Source organism: Anopheles stephensi, chromosome 3 (genome assembly GCF_013141755.1).
Source record: "Anopheles stephensi strain Indian chromosome 3, UCI_ANSTEP_V1.0, whole genome shotgun sequence".
NCBI lineage: Eukaryota > Metazoa > Arthropoda > Insecta > Diptera > Culicidae > Anopheles > Anopheles stephensi.
The window spans coordinates 31,859,613-31,876,311 of NC_050203.1; the positions used below are offsets into that span (position 1 = coordinate 31,859,613).

General features: G+C 44.2%; 1 protein-coding gene across 8 annotated transcripts in view; it reads right to left on the bottom strand.

The window, feature by feature from the left end:
- Positions 1–16,699, bottom strand: part of LOC118509514 (potassium voltage-gated channel subfamily KQT member 1-like) — a 240,523-nt gene that overhangs the window by 112,307 nt on the left and 111,517 nt on the right. For 3 of the 8 annotated variants that reach the window (XM_036050207.1, XM_036050206.1, XM_036050205.1), the window contains exon 1: positions 4,155–4,173. The exons of 4 other annotated variants lie outside the window; for them this stretch is intronic. The gene's annotated coding sequence lies outside the window, so the exon portion shown is untranslated. Of the gene's footprint in view, positions 1–4,154; positions 4,175–16,699 lie in introns of those variants that run through there. One more of the 8 variants, XM_036050203.1, reaches the window with a different exon arrangement.

The following is a 16,699-nucleotide window of genomic DNA, read 5'->3' on the forward strand; positions in this document are numbered from 1 at the left end:
ACACTTGAGCGAAACAGAGCAAATGAAAACGACAAACATCCCCCCCCCCCCCCCCCCCCCTTCATCACATTGGCTCCACTCCACAGAAGAAGCTCCTCTGTACATTTTTTTCTTCTTTTCGGTTTGTTTGTTGGCTCTTGTGCTGCTGTCTCTCCGCACCGTAAGCGGAACGAAGGGACAACGCTTTTATATTTACTTTTCTAATGCTCTGATCCATCCGTGTGCGGCATCACGAAACGCGGGATGGCTAGTTTTCACCAGCATCCAACAGACAAGCAACGGAAAATGGCTGCAGGGGTTTGTGTTAAGGTTATTTTGTTGCTAACTAACTGAAAACAACAAATCCGGCTCCGGAGGCGTACCGGATGCTCGTTCTCGCATGCTGCTGACATCAGTTTAAGGGGCCGGGAAAGGATGGTTGGGAAAGTGGGTTTGTGAGAGAGAGAAAAAGGGGAGCTGGGGTGGAAGGTCACCGCCGGAAAAGCCACCCCAGCAACACCAGCAACGAACGAGACTTTGATTGTTTCCACAATCTTCTCGGAAGCTTCCCTCGTTTTTTTTTTTTGTGGAAGCTACCCCGCGACCCATTTTGTTTGGTGCCAGAATGAAATGGCGGACGGAGCTTCACCTCAACCAAGGCGCGAAAGAGATGAAGAGAGAGAGAGAAAAACCGACAAAGACATGGAAGAAATCCCGGAAACACGTTAGCTTATGTCGAAGGAATCCTGAACACTGGCCGCTAAGCTGCTTGACGATGCGATGGCCGCAACGGGACTAAAACATACAGACACACACGCACACACACATTGACAGCTACAAACGTACCAATCCGGCCACATTGTAGTGTGGCGTGGTGTAGCGGGACCCGTGGTATCTTTTGATCTCTCTTCCCGGAGAAACGATGTCAATTCTGACATCGGAGGAAGATTAAAAGCAAGGATTAATGTGTTTATTTTCAACCGGGCCGGCTTTTCGGTAGGCAAGTCGGAATAGTGTTTGGGAAGCATTCCAGCAAGATTGGTTTGGGTAAATTGATTAAAAAAGTGAAGATGATAAGCTGGCGTTGCTCAAGACGGCAATGTGCTTTAATAGGGGGCTAGGTGTAATCGGATCCTTGCACGAGGTAGAACGCTGATGGCTCATGATTAGATTGACTTTAATGAAAATCAAGTCTCCTCCCCACTCTCGCCCCCACAAAGGTCTCGAACGTCTCGTAGCTTTCCCTTGGGCCGGGCTCCATAATCGAGCACAAGACAATCGAGTTTTGGGGCTGAGAAAACGCATTGCGCTATGATTTATCGCACAGCTCAATACCACCTGATCTAGCGAACGATAAATCAATCCCATTAGGTCTGATGCCGACAGACACAAGGGTAACCGGATCGAATATCGTTTTCCGGAAAGCAATCACATTATTTCGGATCGGTTTGGGGGAGGGGAGGATCGATTCTTCGCACGCACGGCTTCACGCACCGCCCAGGCACACTTGTTGATTGGGGCTGGCTGGCTTTTCCATCAGCCGCATCGGCATTGGAAAATCATTAAAAGAAGAAACGAGATACCGGGCGCTCGCACACATAAAAAAGGGGCCAATGGTAAGTGCGCCGTTTCTGCAGGATGCTGCCCAAGTACTGCCGAGCAAACAAGAGCAAAACCACTCACCAAGTGAAGCCAAGATGCCAACGGCTCATCGTCTTTCCAACTCCAGCAGCAAAAAAAAACGCGAGACGACATTTTCCAATCTCTACAGGATATCGAATAGCATTACGAGTGCAAATTGGACTCTTCCAAAATCGAATCATCGGGCCCCGACATAAAGACCCGGCCATGTCGTCCATATGCCGATCTTAAGATGGTTCCGGTTTCCGGCCCACTCACCAGCCACAGACAACTTTGTGCCGCAGCATCAGGAAGCAACAGGGCACGTGAGCACGACACACAATGTCCGAGGCGACATACGAGAGCGACCGAGAGGCCGATGCAAGTTTGCAGACCCGGGAAACTGTTAGCAAATTGAATTTTCGAGAGAAAACGTAGCCGTATGGTGCTCCTCCTGCCATTTGCCACCTTCCGGTCCCCCGTAACCGAAAATCCAAACATGTGTTCTCCGTCAAGGATCATACGAAAGCATGCTCGGAAAAATGGATAAGTCAATCCTGAAACAGTACACCACCGGGCGGGCAGGTCCATTTCGCTCTGCCACAATGCAGAGTCGAAACTGTCGGGCTGGGTGACGCAACAAAGCGAACGCCAGCGAAGGATGAATTCGACTTTGAACCCAACCAAACACACAAACAGACACAATCGCCAATGCCAAACAAACACTATCCAATTGTGGCAATCGTGTGGCAAAGCAACAGGACAGCAGAACCGGAGACAGAACAGCAGCAAAACGTTCTGTCTCGGAACGTTTCGGTTCGACCCTGCGGGTTGTGTGGTGACAAATGAAAATTTATCGAGCTCAATAAAACGCGTTCTATCGTTTGCCATTACGGACCCGAACGTCGGCCGTGGGCTGTGCTGTGAGGAAGTTGCTGTTGTTGATGTTCGAGAAGGACCCCGGAGTCATTCGCACCGCATCTCGTCGCTGACCGGGAGTTGGGGTGCGGTGGGGGGGAATTGATGACTTGCCGAGAGGGATTCTGGTCGTACGGCGTCAGCACATCAACCACTGTGATGCGTTTTCTGAACGGTAAAAGAAGTGAACCAGATTAGTTTAGTTAGTGATAACAGATTTGATTGGACATCACCAGTACGGTGCGGCAAATTGGTTCGTTTAAATTAAAACTATGCTTCAGAAATTGAATGTCGGACCAGAAATGAGTTGATTGTGTGTTGAAGCACTCTTAAATTAATTTTATTTAAAGCAAAATAAATATAGCCAAAAGGTCTAATAAGAGCAGTATAGGGCCGAAGCTGCCAGTAGGAGAAATCTCGGGGACAATTGCAAAGCGGCAATTAATTAGAAGCCTGCTCTCCAGTGTATTGCATCCAAGTATTAGAAAAAATCCTTGTTCGAGGTTGCAGAGCTTGATCAATTAACAAATTTTGGAGGATACAAACGGATATCAAGGACTTGGTCATGGATACCAAATTATATAAAATGGCCAACATCATATCGGGTGACAGGGGACTCTGAAAGTCATTTGATACAAAACAAAACTTGAATATTCTTCAATTAATTTGCCATTAAGGATCAAAACCTTAAAGATGAGCTCTCCTGTGTTCTCTTGAGTGTTTGATAGACTCATATGAGACTATTCAATCAAGATCATCATATAATTTGAAAATATAAGTTTCTTTAACCAAGGACAGTTCATCGAAGCTCACGAATTGAAGGATTTTCATAATTGAATCTGATGGATAGATCAACTCTCGTAGTGAGAACTGACAACTTCAACTTAGTGTTATCATAATGTCTAGCAAGCCAGAAATGGCAGGCATTACTTAAGAGAGGTTGTTAGGCCAAGAAGAGAGAGGTATAGACCAACCTCCATGATGTAGCAGTGAACCAATTTAACTTAAAATTATTTCGATCTGAACGACACAATCAACTACACTAAATCTAGTGCGATAAGTGCACGAATGATCCCGGTCGCTCGCCTCGTTTTTGGTCTAACGCATGAATACTACGATGAAAATCTTTTCCCAGTGAATCAGTAATATTACCAATCGTGCCCTTTAATCGATTCAGCTTATTATTTGCCAAACTCACCAGTCCAACTTGCCCCATCATACTGGACCTATTTACACTGTAAATTAGATTTCTTCCACGTCGTTGCTCTCGAATCATCCTTATCGCACCGATTATCCTAACCTCAAAAGCGTTAGTTTTCCGAACGTATATATATGCGTGTTTTGCAAAGGATTAAACGAAGCCAAACATCATTAGCGACCGAACCAACGCGCGTAGGCAGGCCCAAAAGTTGTACGTTCGATTCGACATGAGCACAAAGTAATTAGCAACGATGGTGCTTGTAATTCCGGGAAGCGTTCAGCCTAGTGTAGTAGGTACGGCCAGCAACATACGCCCGCGTGCATCCCGGGGTAGCAGCTTGTTAGTAACAGTAAGCTTCAGCGACAATATTAAAACCAACAAGCACTTTGCGACATGGCGGCGTGCAAAAACGGGGGTCATTGCAATCGGGCCAAACCTATGGTAATCTCGACCATTATCCTCGTCATCGTCCTCCTCCTCCTCGTGCAGGTCCTCCTCCTCTTCCTCCTCTTCGTCCTCCTGCTCATCCTCGTCGTAGTCGTCTTGCATACCGCGAGCAATACGATGCCGCGCCAGCCGGTACCCGCCATCCGTATCGATCCCATAGTCATCGTCCTCGTCAGCGTAGTCGGCCGCGTACTGCCGCAAATCCTCCCGGCTGTCCGGATATCCGTACGACCCACCGTCACTCCCGCCACCCGCCCGTTCGTCGTAAATTGTAAGGAACGCGGCGGAACTGGTCGGTTTCGTTCGTGCCGGGGTTAAGCCTTTGCTTCCGGCCGCCAACAACGACGACGAAGGAGGATTTGAGCCGCGGCGCCGTGTCGAATGGCGCCGTAAGGTATGCAACGCCAGTGCAACATCGGTTCGCAGATCACCGGCGGGCAGCTCCGGTTCGTCTATAACGATTTTAATTTGTGGAAAGTGTGGTTCCTGCCGGCGCTGGTCATTACTGTTTTGATTGTGTTCATTACGGCAATTGCCACTTGCGGTACCACGGTCACTCACTGTCACTGGCACGGCCCGGTGTCGCATTCTGCCGCCGGCAAAGACAGTCCCACTATCACTGACGGTCGATGTTTTACGTGATGCCATTGTTCCGGTTCGGTCGGTGTCTTTTTGCGTTCCCGGCCCACTTCACCCGACTTGAAAGTCACTTTATCCTTGACGATCGTTCACTTACACGCCGGTGCACGATCTATATATTGTCGTCGGCTTCGGTGTGGCAACTTTGTCCTTTCACTGCACCTCAATTCTTCGCCTCAGCCCCCCCAGATCCACCGTGGCACAGCGTCTGGGCAGACTTTAAACGACACTATTAAATGGTGGCTATTTATCAAGCTGCATGAAACGTGCGATGCTGCAAACGGGGGACACCCGCGACCCATTTTCCCAAACCATTAGCGCGCGCGCTCAAATGCCATTCAGAAAATGCATGCATCTTCCGATCTTGGGACCATGGCTTTTTTTCTCTGTCTCTCTCTCTCGTTGCTCGTACGGCTCTCGTGCGGCTTTAGCTATTCGGGTTGAAGTTTTTTTTAATCTACTGACGATAAAAAATACCTTCCCAACCCAACATTCAACGCTCGTTCTTAAGTATCTTTAGCGGGAAATGTTTCACTCAGAAACATCAACCCCGCGCCAGTTCATTACCCAGTGTAGCGGGAAGGTCTCCGTCCACGATTAACATCGCACAAAGTGAGTGAGATACTTTAGATTATTTTTACATCCCCGCGGTAATAGAAAATACTTTACGTGACTTCGCTTTGGTGAACTTTCCAGTCCGGCGGCAGAGGCGGCAGTCGGTAAGGAAGAATTTTCGCCAGTGAATAGGAAAAAAAGCGTCGTGCGATGATGCTTTCCCATTTAGCGGAACATAAAGGCTGGTTCAGGAAACCCATTTTCCAGTACGTGTAAAATGGCCAGCAGTAGGGTGATGGGTGCTCTCGAGAGGAGACGGTGGCCTCGGATCGTATCATTATGTGCATTTAAACGAAGCCTTTAAGATGCCTTCTCCCACGTCATCTTTTATCAGTGCAAAGAAGGTTCATTAAATTGTGTTAATGGTTGGAATTAAAAAGTTGTAACATAAAACGGCTTTATTGTTGGAGCAGTTTTCTGTTTCAGCTATATTTGAATAGTTTAATTTGAAAGAGATTTTGTAACGAAATGCTTGAAAGAACTTGATAAATCCTCGCTAATGTTTTCAAGTGGAAAAAACCCAAATCATGAATTTTATAAGGCTATCTCAGTGAAAGCGAATTAACTGGAATGATAAAATTCAACCAGTCCATCTTTTTAGTCAGCACAACATTTTTTTTATCATGCACCTGAAATTTAGAAAATTTTGAGCCCCTCATGGTGACCTACTTTTGCATGATATTTGACGATTTTTTTTATTAAAGTATACTTGAGTAGTACTCCGTATCGTAAAAATACTTGATACATACGTCAAAATTTGTGATCAAGATAATTTGACCTCAAACTGGGACTCTGTCTGATTATCATATCGTCCATAGTTAATCAAGAATATGTCAATCGGGAATCCTCTTCTTTCTGGGCCTAACAATCTTTTAAGATCATGCCTGCCATTTCTAGCAATCTAGTCTTATCGATACCGCATAGTTGAATTGTCAGCCCTCGCTATAGGGGAAACGGCTGATTGATGAGATTTGAACCCCGGTCTTGCCAAGACCTACGCCGCTGTCGCATAAACTACCGGTCTACCTTCAAACAAATCTACCAGGAATCTTGGCTATGAATTCACCCAAATCGATTTAATTTTCTAAGCTTTTTAACTGAAAAAATTTGTTAAACAATTGGATAACTTCTTCAACGAAGCTATTAAACATCCAATATATTTACGTGGAAAAATAATAATAAGCAAGTACTAGCAATTATTTATCATGACTAGATGACTCTCTGCCTCAGTAGTCCTTCCAGATTACTTCAGTATCTTTGAATCATATCAGTTTTTTCTTCCTGACCAATTCTTCTCGGCATCTCTATTTCTTCTCATCAAATGAAGAATTATAAGCTTTGGAAATGGCACTTATATAACATTAGACAGAGCAATGGTTGACGATCAATACAAAAGACTGGGACTTGATTTTAGCTCCCGTAGCTCGTTAGTCATTCCTTCGTACGGGGAGGCAATCTGGATGGGATTTAATGCGCGGTTCTGTCGTGTGATCACCAGTGCCGCTATCGTTTTCGCCAGCGGGCCACCTGAAGACTTAAATGTCAACAGCAAAACTAGAATTATACCAGCAGACCAGACCACAATCATGTGGCACACTTTGAGCTCAAAAAATTGACAGCACAAACTAACTGCAAGATTTTAAATTCTTGTAATACAACAACTTAAATCGAGATGTTGATAATGTTATGCAGAAATTGTAGTCTTTTTTTAAAAGCAGTGCATACTGCAGCATACTTTGTCAACTTTTTTTCGTATATTTTTAATCTAACCTAAATCTGATTCAAAATTTTTTAAGTTAGACTCAAAAACAATTCAACGGCTGGCGAAATTCGACACAAAAAATGACACAAAAATAGAACAATCTACTCCTTAGACTAAAAACAATTCAATTGTGGATGTGTTTAGCAAGTTGGTAACATGTTTCCGAAAACTCAGTCATCGTTATGCTTTTAGCTCTTGCATTGTTTATGTATCCGAAGAATCCAACCTTTATCTCCCACACACACACACACATCCCATTAGGGTTTAAAAACAATCTTCCTAGTTCCTACCCACCATCACCCACACATTCACATTCCATTCCTGAGTGAAGAAATTTTAATTTCCCCAAGAATATTGACATTGTCAAGATTTATACATCCCCTGCACACACACATACCGCCGCCCGGTGTTCCGCGGTAGCAAGTTCCTAAATAACCTACACTTGCAATTTTTCACCTCACCGCTTCACGTACAAACATTACGCGCAACGGTGCGCGTTTAAATCACCCGCGCGATGCGGCTACTAACACCTGTTCCACTACCTGGTCCACCGCTGTCGATCGCTGCGCTTGGCTGGGTTTGGGCATTTGTTGGAAGCAATTGAAAAAAAAAGGAAGCCAAGCACGAACGAGCTCCCAACCAGCCAACTCATTAATCTTACCAACCAGCACAAACCAATTTACCTTGACGGTGCGGCGAAAATGAGTCTACTTTCCAAGATAAACAAACGTGAAACAAACACACACGCATATCTGGCCGCGATCGCACCAGTCCGGTAGGCCGAATGGTTTCCATCAGTAGTGGGGGTTCCCTCCTGAAGGTGTTACTGCTTAGGGGTTGTACTGTAAGTCTGGCGTACCATTGTATCGTTACCGGGTCGGGGAAGAAGAAAAACGGCCCCATGTACGCGTCCCCCGTAATGTGCGTTTATCTCGGTGGCAACAAGCTGCCACGGTGAAAATCGGGCGAAGGACCGAATAGAGCGAATCGTTAAAAATAAATCCATCATTCGACCGTACCCAATGCTGCTGGCGCGTGGAGCTGGTGGGAACAAATTTTCCTTTCATTAACTCGATGCTGGACAGTTGGTAACGCCTAACGCCAGCCAGCTCATCGTATGTTGCTCATCAAACGCGGCCCAGCAGCTTCAACGGTGGCGCATCATCAACAACTCACTAGCATAACGATTATAATGGCCAAACGATGTGATTTGATGAGGTTCGCCAGCAGTACCATGGAAGGTAAGCGACAGCGATCAGCCGAAACTCCCAGCTCCAGCTGATGAGCGGTGGCCATGGTCGCGGCCAGGTTTTTGTTGGTACAGCTGAGTCGCATCGCCATCGGAAAATGGCAACGAAGCAACGGAAGGGGCGACCGAGCGACCCATCCCACGTGGACATCCCCGAACGACCACCTCAAAGACGCACCGCAGGACGTCCAAGCTGAGGCAAGATTTGCTGCTCGTTAATTGCTCGTTATCTCGTTTCGCCGGGACGCATCCAGCTGACGCGGCTGGGGATGAATTTCGGGAAAACCGGACCTCGCTTCCGGTCCGTCCAACGCCACGAGCTCGTACCCGGCACAGCAAGACATGGCTATTTTCTTCTTCTCCATGGATTCGACCACGGCACGGGAGATGGTGCTTCCGGGAGGGAGGTGGCGAGGGACCAAAACACACACACACACACAATGCACACGTTTTGCGCTTCACTTAGGAAAAGTTTCATCTTTCAGCGACAGCAGCAGCAGCATGTGACTCATCCGCGGTTTTTGATGGCAGCTCACTATTTGTTTCCCTTTTTTGTCTTTCCATCTGGGATGGACGCGTCGAAAGGTTTTTTTTTCTCCTTCATGTCACATCATGCTCCTTGAAGGTAGAAAATGTTTATTTTCAGTTGATGAAATGAATCCGTCGTGGAGCATAGCACAAGACCACCACGGTTGTGGGTTGCTTCCCCCCAAAAAAAGACGACAAGCGAAAGAGAGAGAGTGAGAACGCACGGACGGATGGACGGACGGTTTCCGTTTGTACTCTGTTTACCTTCGCCGTTTCCTGTGCGCAGAAAAACCTCAACTGGGAGGGAGAAAACCTCCAGAAAGATTAGCAACAACAAAACTGAGGAGAAAGCATCCCGATTGAATAAAGCAACAAAACTGTCAGAATTTAAGAGGATCTCCCATCCCTAAATTTTATCGCATTACAAACGGTTGAGCGATTACTTTTGCGCGCACGATGGAAGCAGATGACAAATTTTGTGATGCATAAAATAGGGTCGTGGTGGAAGTGGTCGAATGTTTCCGTACAATCTTTGAGGAATTCATCCTTGTAAGGACCATCGGGCTGAGCCGCTTTGGCTGGCTGTTAGATACCCTTTTTTTTGCACCAGACAGTAATTAAATGGATAATTTATTGAGAGGATTTTCCTCGCGTTTAGAAGCGATTTGTCTAGAGTTGTAAGACTTCCACATTAATAAAAAAGCGTTGAAAATATTTTTAATCGACATGATCAGTTAGTGGTTGATAATTCATTTTAACATGGACAGATACACGGTGGTCAATTTGGTAAAAACGTTCAGTTTGATAAAACTTTTGATATAGTATGCCTCAAGAATTAAATTAATTATCATGAAACGAAACTGCATGCTCAAAAGGTCTCGGTATGTCCAATTCTGAATTTCTTTGACTTGATTGTACCCGACGCTGGATAGTCAGTCCTGCGTACGGTCCTGATAGGATTTGATCCCCAGTCCTGCCCGTGTGTAGACCGACGCCCCTTTTGTAATATAAGCATTTTTTAGCAAGTGCATTTAATTTGCTACTAAAATTTACCTTCAAATAAAACTTGCCCCTCAAATGAAGATTCGCTATAACCGTAGCTCTGCTTCAGCTATTTCATACACATAGGGTAACCGTAAATTCCTAGGCTGTTATATTAAAATTAAAAAAATCCCTACAATCAGGACAATATATCCCCTCCCGTTACCAGAGGTCTACAAATGCTAGGGACAGGATTTCACCTTCCGATAACGTAACACCACTCAACGAAACAACCGAGCATACCCACTATAGGCCCTTTCGAGGTTAGGAGGAACAACTAAAGTGAAAGATGAACTTTTTGTAAATTATGCTTAAGAAATACGGTCAAACCCTTCCTTTTTAATAAAAAAAACACCTCCGAACATTGTCAATCTCCATAATTATCAATTTGAATCATAATTTAATTTAAACAATTGAATCTATACAATAAAACACTAATTTACCATATATAAATAACCGTACTTCTGGATATAACAAGGTTTCGATTTTTTAACAATTCAACAATGTTATGAAAATGTAAATTTGCAATCATATAACGGAATATTGCTAAAAATAGGGGTGATATGAAAGGCGACTATGAAACTTTGCAATCAACTTCGATCAAAGGCAAAACCGGTCAGATGAATAGTAGCAAAATAGAAATCCATTTATGCAACTCCTAGAGCAGATAGTATAAATCAAACGCATGAGTTGAAATTAATTTTAGCAAATGAATTATAGCATAGACTAACAACACCGATAAGAGAGTTATACATTAAATAATGCAATTCAATCCAAAATAAACTTATCGAATAAATTGAAAGATCCCAGCTCTTTTACAATCAGCTAGTTTTGGATGTTTTCAATAAAAACTCACAAAAGCATCAACGCTTTAAACGAGATGTATAACATCTACTCCTTAAATTTGACCAATTACCCCCAAAGCAAACAAGAAAAACGTTCTTCAAATAAAGGCAAGCCGCTGTTCATAGCAACAATATCCCATAAATCACAAACACCCTAGCGAAACAAAAAACAAAACCAGCTCCAACTTCACTTCACACCTTACTTCAGCAAAACGGGATGAAATGGATGAGTGCAAAAAAAAAGGCATACAACCCGGTCAAACGAGGAAACAATATTATTGTTAACATTGTGTTCGCAGCTTTCGCAAGCTGTCAATTTCTTCGAAACGAATTGGTTGCACCCGACCCCAGGGCCGTTTCTTCGCGTCCGGCGGAGATTTTGCGATTTCGCACTCGGACGATTTTCCCGTTTTTGGCTAATTATGCCACATTCCCTCCAGCATTTGTCAGCTGTCTGTCAGTGGCGGTTGATTTGATGAGCGCAATTATTTCCTCCCAGAACGAACCGCGCTCGATGCTTATAATTTGTGAACGCTGTTTCGTTCATCACATCCATCGTGCCACGGGGATACATTCTGGATGGCAGGAAAAACGGAAATTAACGGCAGCAGCCGCGAGCGAACGGACTGTCATGAAATTTTAAACACTTAAACGTCGGTGGAGGGGGATCGTTTGTTCGCTGTTTCGCGGGCCGGGAAGCAATGGCGCACATTGACGCTACATGACACTAATTGAATAGCTGCTGTTATTTGAGCCGAACGATCGCGTAATGCTGCTCGCTGGGAGGCAGTCACTCGTTAGGTGAGCAGGGATTTCGGTTTCTATTATTCACGGAGCACTGAGCGCTTCCAGCAAGATCGAATTATTTGAATTTAAAACTTCGAGGGCAATGTAACATTTTCACGAGTATAAGAGGATCATAGTATAATCTAATTTTGATGAATTCCATCAACTACGGATCGAAATTTTTCGAATGCCTCAATTACATAAAGCAAGCAAGACAGTCGAACACGCAACGAAATGGCAAACATCCGGAACAATTCATCAATAAAAATAAAGCCAGGGCAACCGTGCGCTCCATCCGTCAGCTGAATGATAATGAGTGTCAACTGGCGCTAACACATGTCACCGGTTACGCTTTGCGGTGCCCTAAAAAGTGCACTCATAAAATTGCACGCATGTTGCAAAAAGCGGCTGTACAAACAAACGCCGGCAAACAAAACGAAGTCAAGGTAAGCGTACAGCCCAGCATACAGAAATCATCCCAACCGTTTAACAAATTCGACTGTTTGCGAAAATGGGCACCGAAATTCCTCTCGACGCTTCTGAAACAATGCGATAAGTGATGTGCTGTGAGTGTTGTTTTACTTGTGCTTCATTTATACAACACACAGCACATCCGCGTAATGCTAGGTGGACTGAATTGACCAATACGCGGCAGGCTCCATGTGCCATACGCTACTTAAAAATGCAGCACGAATAGTCACTTAAAATTTTTACGATCGCTTCTGCCATACTTCAACGGCGCAAACGGTAGCTTTTCGGGGGCTTTTGGAAGGCCCCGGTCCTTATGTTTAATGAACGTGTTATGGAATTTTGATTTTAACAACTACAGCAAAAAGCTGCCTGTTTGATTCCCCTATAGATGATCCAGCATAATAAAGCTTCTCTTACATATCAATCCCACAAGAAGGATACCGCTTTTATTCCCTTGTTGTAACACACGCTACAGATAACAATAAAGATGTAACGTTCGGTTGTTTTTTATGTCACAGTGTTTACAATAATGACATGATAAGTTTATTCATGCATTTTCACACACAAGTCGTACTTTCCCACATAAGCATAAGCATCTCATTAGGAGGGAGAATGATGAGTTTAAAAAAAAGGCTAAGCTTAGTTCTCGGAAGCATTCGAGGAGCATTGTTTTACGAGAAATGGTTATACGTTTGAAACGGTCGTTATTGCACGTTATCGGTCGGAGTTTGGTAAGCTTTTATTCCCGGAGTTTTATTTCCGCTTTGATGTTCGCTTACTTTCAAATGCTTCAAAATGGCCCCAATTGGCTAGAAAATCATTTTTATGGCACAACAAATAGCGACATCGTTTTGTATTTAAGAATTATAAGCAATGAACTGGGGTAAGCTCATGCCTTATTTAAACTAATCTCTCAAATCTGCTAATCTACTCAAACTCGGTTACATATTTTTAAGATGTTCTTGTATCCTGCAGAAAAAAATTGTGATTTTTTTGTTCGTTTTTCTGCTATTTCATTGGTAATTTGAATTTTCTAAAAGTCTGCTGATACTTTTTAAAGGTTCCGATGCTTGTTGATGTCATGTTGAGTGCACTATATTTCCTTTCTTCTCATCTTGCTACACTCTGTCTTTGTTAAATTTTGTTACATTGTGGAGCCATTTTAATACGAAGGAAAAATGTATCAACTTGTGAAACTCTAACTACACATTAAAATAAAAGTTTAATTCATTGTCAAACATCGTACAAGATGAGAAAACCTATTTTTTGCAAGGAAATAAATTCAAAACCGATACAAATAGCACAATGTTGAAAATATTTATTCTGGCTTCAGTCTTAAATAAGTTTTATTGACATGCTTAAAAAGTATTTACTGACATGACAACGGTAAGAATACAGTAAGACTGTTGTTTTTTAAGCATAAAACAACAATTTAATAAAACCGAAAAGCGAAAGGTTTTATAAAATTGTTCAACTCAAAATGTACCATGTAGATTTACAGGTTCTTAAAACGTTGTCTTCTGTAAGACACGATTTTAATAATATGAATAGGAGACAGAATTATGGTTGACAGTGTGTAGGAAATCCTATAGAAAAGCTTTGTTATCAGTCAGGCCTGATTCAATTTATATCATAGAAGCTAAACAAATTGAAAACAAATCTTTTTCTTAAAATAATCTCTTCTACCAAAGAAAAATCGAGTTGAGAGTATTGGTAAGAAACTTCTTCTTCTTCTACCTTGATACTACAGCCTCGAGAGGTCTCGGCCTGCCATTTCTGGCTTTCTGTTACTTGCTTTTACCCAAAGCAGAGTAGCCAGCCCTGCGTACGGGGAGGCGGTCTAGATGGGATTTGAAACCCGGTCCTGCCGTATGAAGACCGGTGCCGCTGTCGCCTCGGCCCCCGGACCACTCCATCATAATTATCATAACCTTTGGAATAAATGTATCAGATTTGAGCGAGCTGGTGCATATGTATCCCATAGCGCAATCCTGCATTAAAGCGTAAGTTTCAAAAGCTTTTGGTAATTTCAACAAATATTTCCGTTTAGGTTATTACTTCACTAAGTAGCACATAAGTCGGCAATGTTCGGCCCGCAGGTTAAATTCATCCAGCCAGCTGAGCCGACAAAATACCATTAGCAAGTATCGCAAAGCAGACATGATCCCATCCTCGAGACACCCAATATATTTCCTATATACGAAACCAAAGTTGACCAGAGTTCTAGAATATCTGTGGTGGGGATTCTATTGAGATAAGCAAAGGTCCTCGAAAACTTGAACAATTGAGTAATTTTAAAAATTTGGGGTTTCTGAACCACAATTTAAATCTTTTTTAAACTCTCTAGCCTTCTTCGAAAAATGCTTGCCCACCCTTACTGTAGCAAAAGATAAGATCCCTAACAATCCTAATAAAACCCTCATGATCATCATATAAATTTCCACAATCTGCAAAAATCACTGTTAGAACTGCAACATTCTTCACAAATAAGATTGATCGTGAGCTAAACAAAGCAACATCATTAACTTTGCTTCGCCCCATCGACCGTTCCTCTCGAGCTAGTGCGCCATCGACCATGCTCAAGACTCTTGAGCTGCAGTGATTTATAAACAGTAGCTCTCCTCACCAGACAAACACTTGCCTTACAAAAACCAGTAAACTAACACAGAGTTAGCCGAAAAACAAACAACAAAATCCGATCGCCACCGCTACCACACACTACCGATCAATAATCGGATCGGAAACACTTTTCCACGGGACATTACCGAAAACGCACGAGCCACGAACGGTACCAATAATATTTTCATCAAACACGATGCGATAGAAAAACAAACAGCAGCACCCGCACTAGCAACAATGCAAAAAGAAGTTCGGTAAGAAGCTGCCCTCCAATACCCGAGGGTAGTATGCCAAGCACTGAGGAAAATCGTGCCCGAACGTCGTCAAGCAAATAATGACATTAACACTTCATGCGCGTCCGTGTGCGCGTTTCCAGGCCCATTTGCTTAACGTGTCTGTGGCGCCTGGGTTTGATTGTGTGCGGCATTCAATTGTGATGCAGCTGCCGGTGCATCTGGTTCTGCCGGCATCGGAACAACTTGAGATGCCTTTGTGCTGCAGTCGGAGTTTCTTTCGCGCCCGGTAGCAGATGCAGAGGCACGCCACGATCGATATACACAGTACCCCGTGACCTATTGAGGCCGGGCTTCTTGTTGGTGTATATATGCACATGTTATTACTTTCACCCTGAGTGCGATTTCCGACCTCAGCAGAACCCGGGCCAGTCCCGGGGGCGAAACGGGTTTGAGAACTCAAGCAGTACTGGTAACTTGTTCTTCCTGCGGCAACTTGAGCTTCGAGGTCGGTCGGAGTGTGCCAAATGTTTTCCACCCCCTCCCCCAAACGAGGGTAAGAGTGGGTGGTGGTTGGATGTTTAGAATTTCATAAGGTTCATTATTAAAACCGCTGCGAGGTCGATATGCGCGAATACGATAACGATTTGCGTACGCAGCTACGGACGCTTACGGCTCGGCGATTTTACCGATCTCGTGCCACTACTAGCTGGTGGTTTGTTGCTAAACAGCTACCACAAAACAGCAGCGAGAGAGAGAGACAGAGAGAGAGAGAGCTCTAGAACAGGATGGGACTATAAATTTCCATCCCAGCAGACATCAGGCCCACACACACACACACACACGCCAGATGCGTCTTTGTTTCGACGGAGTTTTCGCCCATCGTTCGTAGTCGGTCGGTGCTCACCGTACCATCGGTGGAAAAACCTCCCTCGGGGCAATTTTACCGGGGAAAGATTACGTCTAACTAATTTTACTGTCGAATGCTAATGGTTTCATTTCGACGTATACATCGAATGGCAATGGATTCTTGGGTTTGATACACCGACACACGGTAAAAGCGTGGAAAAGGGCGGCGGGTGAGTTGGAAACACGTTAAGCAAACACCACCACTACACACCATTTTCCAAAACCACCCTTGGGTGGTGGTGAGCCGATTTCCGAACGATCGCAAATGCTCATTTATGGGACGGGAGCAATGGTGTGTACCGTTCGGGGCGAGTTATGTTCTTTTTCGGAACACCCAGCAAACCGACGGCCCCAGTTTTTCCTTGGAGTGTCTTAAGATGCAACACATAAACAAAAAAAGAGAGAAAGAAGCGTGGAAACGACATCACTCAATCTGTGACAGCGGGTGAAAATTAATACATTCACCCCACGGTGATGGACACTTTCGGGAGCAAACTGCTCAACCTGACGGCCGGAACACTATTAATTAGAGATTCCCGTATGGTTGTGGCAGGAACACTTGGAGCACTTTTTTTGTTTGTCTGCCCCATATCGACATGGATCGAGAATTGGCGAGGATCGGGACGAGTCCAAGACAAAGCACGCGCTGCGTTGATAGGTTTTCACTCACTCACTGTACACACGGCCCACGAATCAATTAACGTCGGTTACCCAACCCTCCTCAAATTTTCCATACTCCCCCCCACACACACACACACCACGTCAACGCCAAACGCCACGTTAGAGCGTCTCCATCGAGAGAAAGCGAGAGAGAGAGGGAGTACACGATCACCGCGA